The 9,365-nt window shown below is 35.5% G+C and overlaps 1 pseudogene; it reads left to right on the forward strand.

Moving 5' to 3' along the window:
* The first annotated feature begins 6,355 nt into the window (after positions 1-6,355).
* LOC118019331 lies at positions 6,356-8,302 on the forward strand (annotated as a pseudogene).
* Positions 8,303-9,365: the final 1,063 nt, after the last annotated feature.

Here is a 9,365-nt window from a genome sequence, read left to right on the forward strand (position 1 = left end):
AGGTGCCGCCGGTTGCATATCTATACACTAATAACAAAGTAGCAAAAAGAGAAATTTGGAAACTAACTCAATTTATAACCACCAAAAAGAATAAAATACCTAGGAATAAACTTAATCAAGGAGGTATAAGAACTGCACTCTGAAAACTATAGAACATTGATGAAAGAAGTTGAAGATAATGCAAACAAATGGAAAGATATTCCATGCTCATAGATTGGAAGAATCAATATTGTCAAAATGTCCATACTATCCAAAACAATCTACAGATTCAATGCAATCCCTATCAAAATACCAAGAGCATTTCCCACAGAACTAGAACAAATAATACTAAAATTTGTATGGAACCATAAAAGACCCAGTACAACCAAAGCAATTTTGAGGAAGGAGAACAAGGTTGGAGGTATCACAGTTCCAGATTTCATGATCTACTACCAAGCCATAGTAATCAAAACAGTATGGTATTGGCACAAACATAGGTATAGATCAATGGAACAGAATAGAAAGTTAGGAAGCACCCACACTTATATGGTCAATTTGTGACAAATGAGGCAAGAATATACAATGGAGAAAAGACAGAATATTCAATAAATGGTGCTGGGACAACACAAGAGCTACATGCAAAAAAATAAACCTGGGCTTTTCTTACACTATACACAAAAATAAACTCCAAATGGATTAAAGGCATAAATGTGAGACCTAAAACCATAAAACTCCTGGAAGAAAACATAGGCTGTAATTTCTTTGATATTGGCTTTAGCATCATTTTTATAGATATGCTTCCTCAGGCAAGGAAAAGAAAATAAAAGTAAACTATTGGGACTACACCAAAATAAAAAGTTTTACACAGATTAGGAAACCATAAACAAAATGAAAAGGCAACCCACCAGGTGGGAGAAGATATTTACAAATGATATATCTGATAAGGGGTTAATAAAATATGAAGAACTTATACAACTCAACACCCCCAAAACCCAAATAATCCAATTAAAAAATGGGCAGAAGACCCGAATAGACATTTTCCCAAAGAAGACATGCAGATGGCAGACACGTGAAAAGACGCTCAATGTCAGAAAAATGCAAATCAGAACCACAATGAGATATCACCTTACACCTGTCAGAATGGCTAGAATCAAAAAGAAAATAAAAAATAAGGGTTGGTGAGGAAGTGGAGAAAAAGGAACCCTTGAACACTGATGGTGGGAATGTAAATTGGTGCAGCCACTGGAAACAGAAACTGGAACACAGTATGGAGGTTTCTCAAAAAACTAAAAATAAAGTTTTCATCTTCTATGGGTAAAATATGCAGTAGTGGAATTACTGCATCATGTTGTCATTCTGTTTTTAATTTTTTGAGGAACATCCATACTGTTTTCCATAGTAGAGGCACCAATTTACATTCCCCCTAACAGTGCATGAGGGTTCTTTTTTCTCCACATCCTTGCCAACACTTGTTATTTCTTGTGTTTTTGATTTTCATTCTAATAGGTATGAAGTGATATCTCAATGTGGTTTTGATTTTCATTTCCCCAACAATTGTGACCCTGAGCATCTTTTCATGTGTCTGTTGGCCATCTGTGTGTCTGGGTATTTACCCAAAGGAAAAAAAAAAAACACTAATTCAAAAAGATATATGCACCCCTATGCATATTGTGGCATTATTTACAATTGCCAAGATATGGAAGCAACCCAAGTATCCATGATAGATGATCAATAAGATACACAATGGAGTATTAGTCAACCATAAAAAAGAACGACATCTTGCCACTTATGACAATATGGATGGGCCTAGAGGGTGTTATGTTAACTGAAATAATTCAGAGAAAGACAAATACCACATGATTTCACTTATATTTGGAAAGAAAACAAAGAAAGAAAAACAATTGAACAAATAAACAAAAAGCAGAAATATCCCCATAAATACAGAGAACAAACGGATGGTTGCCAGAGAGGGGAGGGATGGAGGGAGTAGGAGGTACAGGCTTCCAGTTATGAAATGAATAAGCCACAGAGATGAAAGGCACAGCATAGGTAATAAAGTCAGTGGTATTGTAATAGTGCTGTATGGTGACAGGTGGTAGCTACCCCCATCGTAAGTGTAGCATTATGTATAGACTTGTCTAATCACGATGTTGTACACTTGAATTAATGTAACATTGTGTGTCAACTTTATTTCAGTTTAATATAAATGAAACTTAAATTATGATAGGTAATCACTCAAGAGTTAAGTCAATATTCAGAAGCCCAGATTCAAAGGGTAGCACTTGCCAGAACAACCTGAACGATCCTCAGAGATTAAATAAATAAATAAATAAATAAATAAATAAATAAATAAATAAGACTTTAAATATTAGCCTTTTTAATAATATGGAGGTATTTTTAGTACATAAGTACTTCAATTATATTAAATGAAATTTAACTTGTCTATATAACTGGACTTATTACTCATCATGGTAAATGGTCTCTGCACATACAGCACTTATCCTCCTGCTCACTGAAAGGACCCGATCTAAAAGAATGTATCAGGTATGTCAACACTGGACCATTTAATCAACCAGTTTTTTTTTTTTCTGATACATCTACAGAAAAAGAAAAAAAATGTTTTTAGGGATAAGATGAATGCTTTTGTGGATCCCTCTACAGATTAAAATGGTTGACTCAGCATTTTGAGTACAGTGTAGAGCCTAGAGAAGCAACCTGATGGCACTTTAGTTTATTGTACTTAACAGCACTCAGGACAAGTGTTTTATTCACATAGAGTTCCCCTGGCTGAAATTAATTTCTCCCTTCTTTGTGCTTGCACAGCCCATTATTTCTTCCTCTCTTACTGCATTTACCACATTTTACCTTATTCCAAGATCTACTTTTTTGTGTGTAAAAAGTTGAAACATCAATACTTATAAATATCTTGAGAAACATTTTAAGGTTTTTCTATTTCTCCCCTCCTTCTCCATATATCCTTCTCCTCTAAATCAATACTCTAGAGCACATGCTTGCTACACAGAATGCCAAGTATAGGTCAATTTGCACCACTATAAAACAAGCCAGCAACATGGGGAGTGAAAGAAGAGTGAATTAGGATGAAGGTATAATGCCATATGTTATATATTTATTTAGTCTATACACTGACATGCTAGAAAACTATCAATGTCTTTTTATGACCAAAAAATGTTTATAGTATATAGCATGTCATGAAAAGCAAATTATTTATATGAATTTGAGGTCTCCTCAATGGCTGGAGACTATTATCTTCTCAGGAGCAAATTTAATCTCCAAATAAAGTCTTATGCTTCTTTCTTCCTAGTACTTAGTGATCTACACATAAAAAGTACTAAAGATCTTTGTTATATTACTCAAACCAATGAAGTTACATCTGCTGATTCTTGTCTTTAGCCAATGATGTGTCAAACATCCCCTTTCTACTCAGTATCTATAGGTCACTACCCTTCAAAATAAGAAATTTTTAACCAACTTAGTGTTAGCTGTCTTCATTGCAGTCTGGGGAGTTGAAGAACAGAGAACAGATACATCTAGTCAAGAGGAAGAGGATAAAATTGAAAGTTTTAAATTATCTTATAACCAGCTGTATAAAAAGTTCTACAAGCCTACCCTTTCAAATCATTTATAGGCCATTATCTGGATAAAGGCACATAAGCCTTAAAAGTGAGACAGAAAACACAAGAGCCTTGAAATGGAAACTCAATATATCCAAATTAAGTATTCATCTGAGGTAGAAGAGAAAAAAAATCCATCATAAGTTTTGACCACTATGTATTTTGCTGCTCATCCATAAGAAGGTGAGACCAGTAAGTATCATTTGTACCATCTACTACCATAGATTCCCTGCCTCTTATGAAGACATGGTACAAAGTCATTATGAGCTGGTTTTAAGAAACTCTACCATGGTTTAAATAAGACACTCAAAAAAGTATTTTAAAAGTATAAAACAAATTAGATACTTCATTTGTTCATGTGACACCAGACAAATCAGTTTAAATACATACTGATATATTTCTTGAAGCAAACGGTTGTTTGGGGTCACATGTAAAGACACCCTTAAGAGAGAGAAATAGAGGAGCTGACAAATGAGAGCCTATAATGATCATACTGAGATATGATACTTATTGTCCTCTTTTCCTCCTCCCCCACTTCATAAGGACATTTGGCTATTATGACATTTTTTAAAAGAAAAAAAAATAAAAATCTAGAAAGAATGATTGATCCATAGATATAAGACAATGAAATTATATGTAAAAAGAAACCAGTGCAACAGAATGTAAAGTGTGGCAAGAAAGAAACTAATTGTGCCTAATCTATCTTAAAAGCTGAATTTTGTCAGGTGATAGTTTCAAATTTAACTTGGTATTTGTATCAATATGGTACCTTGGAGTATTAGGATATTTTCTGTAGGCTTACTGTCTATGTAGTATCTCTGTACACATAGTCTGTCTTGGGCTATGTTTGAAGATTTATTTATTTATTTATTTGAGAGAGAGAGCACGCGCATGCACATGCAAGGGAAGAGGGGCAAAAGGAGAGGGGGAGAGAGAATCTGAAGGAGACTCCCCACTGAGCATGGAGCCCGATGCAGGAGTTGATTCCAGGACCCTGAGATCATAACCTGAGCCAAAATCAAAAGCTGGATGCTTAACTGACTGAGCCATCCAGGTGCCACTCCCTATGTTTGATTAAGGGTCCTTAATTACTCAGTTTTGTTGTATCCTAAACAGTCAAATCATTATTTTAGCTGAACAACATTTTTGTGGAAAAAAAAAAAAAGTAAATGCAATGTAGGATATGCTGTAATAAAAGAAGTGTCACATGAGAGACCAAAGAAATAATCTCCCTTATCATTATGGCATCACCAAATAAATCCCTGTAAGGCTGTGAGGTTTGTTCTGTGAATATCTGAAGTAAGGCTTCTTTATTGCATTTCATGAACTGTCAACACCTTCCACAACATGGAAGATTGGCGCATGATCTGTCCCACAAAATGTGTGAATCCACAGATACTTTGTGGTTATATGACACTTACCATAAGTAGAAAATCTTATTATCAAGCTTCATGACATATCCTGACATATCTTAAGAAACGTAGAGTAATCAAGAGACTACATAAAATGTAGCTACAGTACACTAGTTATTCCATTTTGATGTTATGCATAATTAGTTTTAATATCATCTGTGATTTGTAAAAATGAGACCTGTAGGCATTTCTTTCAGCTTAGAAATACAAAACTTTAAGAAGGTTGTCATGAAGAATAATAAATGAAAGTTACTGTGAAGGACTTTACAAATATGAATAGCCATATACTATCAAATGAATAGCCATATACTATCATTTTTAATGTGAATGAACTGACAATTTATATAAAAGTACTTATTTATAATTAAACAGTTCAGATGAGTTGCTCTATTGTCATCAGACCACCCAAATCAGTTCTGGACATTATATTTTAGGAGGGTAATCTATAATTTTAGAGCATATTCAGAGGAAAACAAGGACTCATCCTTTGAAGGAAGCTGTGGTGTTTGGGAAGAGGTAGATTGGAGAAAAGATGAATCAGGAGAGATACAATGTTTTGAATCATTTATATATGGCTGTCACGTGGAGAAGAATTAACTGTTCTCTGTGTCTCCAAGATAACAGTGGGAGAAAATTTTTGATTCCATATAATGTTGACTCCCGAGCTCTCTGTAGATAGAATAGCCTACCTCAAGAGGAAATAGATTTGTAGTTGCTAGACATATTCACATACAACTTGGCTTAATTTTTGTGGAGAAGTTTCAAACACAGGAAAAGCAGTAGTAAAAATAAATCTTTCCATTTTTGAAGTATTTAACCCCTTTATGAATATTATACAATGAATGTAAACATATATTGCAACAACAAGGAGTCTCATATATGCGTCCTAATGATGACACTTTTATTAGGAAGAACAGAAGGTGATACAGGCCTACCTCATTTTAAAGTGCTTTGCAGATATTACAGTTTCTGCAAATTAAAGGCTTGTGGCAACCCTGCCTCAAGCAAGTCTATTAGCACCATTTTTCCAACAGCATTTGCTCACTTCATGTCTCCGTGTCTCATTTTGGTAATTCTCACAGTATTTCAAATTTTTTCATTATCATTATATTTTTATGGTGACCTATAATCAGTGGTCTTTGATATTACTATTGTAATTATTTTGGAGTGCCACAAACCATGCCAAATAAGAAGGCAAACTTAGTGGATAAATGTTTTGTGTTCTGACTGCTCCACAGACTAGCCACTCCCCCATCTCTCTTGCTCTCCTTAGGACCCCCCTATTTTCTGAGACACAGACAGATTAAAATTGGGTCATTTAATAACCCTATGATGACCTCTATGTGTTCAAGTGAAAGGAAGTGTTGTACATCTCTCATTTTAAATCAAAAGCTAGTAATGATTAAGCTTAGTAAGGAAGGCATGTCAGAAGTTGAGATAGGCCACAGTTAGCCAAGATGGGAATGCTTTTTGCATTTTTCCTTAGAAATTCTTGAAGGAAATTAAAAGTGCTATTCCAGTGAATATTTGAATGATAAGAAAGTGAAACAGCCTTACTGCTGATATGGAGAAAATTTGAATGGTCTGAATAGAAGATGAAACCAGCCACAACATTCCCTTAAATCAGAGTCTAATCCAGAACAAGGGCCTAACTCTCTTCAATTCTATGAAGGTTGAGAGAGGTGAGGGAGCTATAGAAGGGGAGTCTGAAGCTAGCAGAGGTTGGTTCATGAGGTTTAAGGAATTAAGCTGTCTCCATTACATAAAAGTTTAGGGTGAAAAATCAAGTGCTGATGTAGACGTTGTAACAAATCATCCAGAAGATCTAGATAAGATAATTCATTAAGATGGCTACACTAAACAACAGATTTTCAATGTAGATGAAATAGCCTTCTTTTGGAAGAGGATGTCATCTAGGACTTTCATAGATAGAGAGAAGTCAAAGCCTGGCTTTAAAGATTCCAAGGACATGGGGCGCCTGGGTGGCTCAGATGGTTAAGCATCTGCCTTTGGCTCAGGTCATGATCCCAGGGTCCTGGGATCGAGTCCCACATTGGGCTCTCTGCTCCTTGGGAGCCTGCTTCTCCCCCCCCCCAACCTCTCTGTCTCTCATGAATAAATAAATAAAATTAAAAAAAAAAAAAGATTCCAAGGACAGGCTGACTTTCTTTTTAGGGGCTAACACAGCTGGTGACTGAAGTTGAAGCCAATGCTCACTTACTATTCTGAAAAATCCTAGGGTCCTTAAGAATTATGTTAAATCTCCTCTGCCTATCTTTATAAATGGAACAACAAAGCCTGGATGACAGCACATCTGTTTACAGCATGGTTTACTGAACATTTTAAGCCCATTGTTGCCACCGACTGCCCAGGAAAGAAGATTCCTTTCAAAATATTGCTACTCATTGATAATGCACCTGGTCATCCAAGAGCTCTAATGGAGATGGACAATGAGATTAATACTGCTTTTATGGCTGCTAATACAACACTCATTCTGCAGCCCATGGATCAAGGAGTAATTTTGAATTTCAAGTCTTATTGTTTAAGAAATACATTTTGTAAGGCTATAGCTGCCATATATAGTGATTTCTCAGATAGATCTGGGTGAAGTCAATGGAAAACATTCTAGAAAGGATTCTCCATTCTAGATACCATTAAGAACATTTGTGATTCATGAGAAGAGGTCAAAATATCCACACTAAGAGGATTTTGAGGAAATTGATTCCAACTCTCATGGATGACTTTGAGGAGTTCAACACTTCAGTGGAGAAAATAACTACAGCGGTGATGGAAATAACAAGAAAACCTGAACTAGAAAGAGATCCTGAAGATGGGACTGAATTGCTGCAATTTCATGACAAAACTTTAATGGATAAAGAGTTGCTTTTTATGGATGAGCAAAGAAAGTGGTTTCTTGAGATGGAATCTGCTGGTGAAGATGTGAAAATTGTTGAAATGACAACAAAAGATTTAGAATATTACATACATTTAGTTGATAAAGTAGCAGCAGGGTTTGAGGGGATTGACTCCAATTTTGAAATAAGTTCTACTGTGGATAAAATGCTATCAAACAACAGTGCATACCATAGAAAAATGGTCTGTGAAAGCAAGAGTAAATCTATGTGGGAAACTTCACTGCTGTTTTATTTTAGGAAATTGCCACAGCCATCCCAACATTCAGCAACCACCACCCTGATCAGTCAGCAGCTGTCAACATTGGAGCAAGATCCTCCACCAATGAAAAGATTATGACTCATTGAAAGCTCAGATTATGGTTAGCATTTTTGAGCAGTAAGAACTTTTGAAATAAGGTATTGTACATTTTTTAGACATAATGCTATTGCACACTTAATATACTACAGTATAGTGGAAACATAACTTTTACATGCATTGGGAAACCAAAAACTAATTTGACTTGCCTTATTGCAATATCCCCTTTATCGTGGTGGTCTGGAACCATACCAGCGTTATCTCCGAGGTATCTTGTGGCCCTCACTATTTCCAGTTGAAGCCCCTTGTGTGAATAGCTACTGTGCTAATTTTTATGATGCCTTCTCCTCTTGATAAAATTAGTTAAACGGAAACAACTCTATTTATCTACATTCTAGGATAACAGCAATAACTTGGGATAGGGAGAGATGTTGGCATGGATAGTTTCTCTCTTTGTATCATCACAGAAAACCTAACGGCCACTCAATAATGTGTATTGATTTCATACATACATTCATATATACATAGCATTGAATCGTCATTCAATGGATGTTATTGACTAAGTAATCTCTTTAATAAGCCTCTCCCCACTCTGAAGTTTTTCTCATTATGAATCTTGGGGCGGGCCTAGTTTGGATGGAGTCAGGAAAGCTAAACTCCAATTGAATGCAACGTGGTAGTTTTGTTTACACAAATATTACAGAGAAAGTCTCAAGGTAAGATGTGGTTGTTAAATTAGGCCTTCTTATCATGCTAATGCATGTATGGCACATGTCAGCTACCGTAACATCACTGATGTTACAGTAAATTTGAGAGAATGTTAGATGTTCAGAAAAATTAGAGGACTTTTAGAGATCCTATAGGTATTTCTTTTAGCTTACAAAGAACTTTGGGAAATCAAAATGTATAAATCATTATAAAAGTCACAGCTCTATATCTGCTGAGATAAAAATCCTAGAAAAATGATTCATCAGGAAATTTCTGTGGGTAGATTTAAGGGGAAACTAATGAGGTCAGGGTTTCAGGAGAGCTGTTTTGAGCTGTGTTCGAGGGGAGTAGACTAAAGATCTTGTTTGCCAATAATGTAAAGTTGTAAGTGAATTTGTTTCGAGCCTCGTGAAAAACTCAAAAC

Source organism: Mirounga leonina, unplaced genomic scaffold, assembly GCF_011800145.1.
Source record: "Mirounga leonina isolate KUSES-001 unplaced genomic scaffold, KU_Mleo_1.0 Mir_108, whole genome shotgun sequence".
NCBI lineage: Eukaryota > Metazoa > Chordata > Mammalia > Carnivora > Phocidae > Mirounga > Mirounga leonina.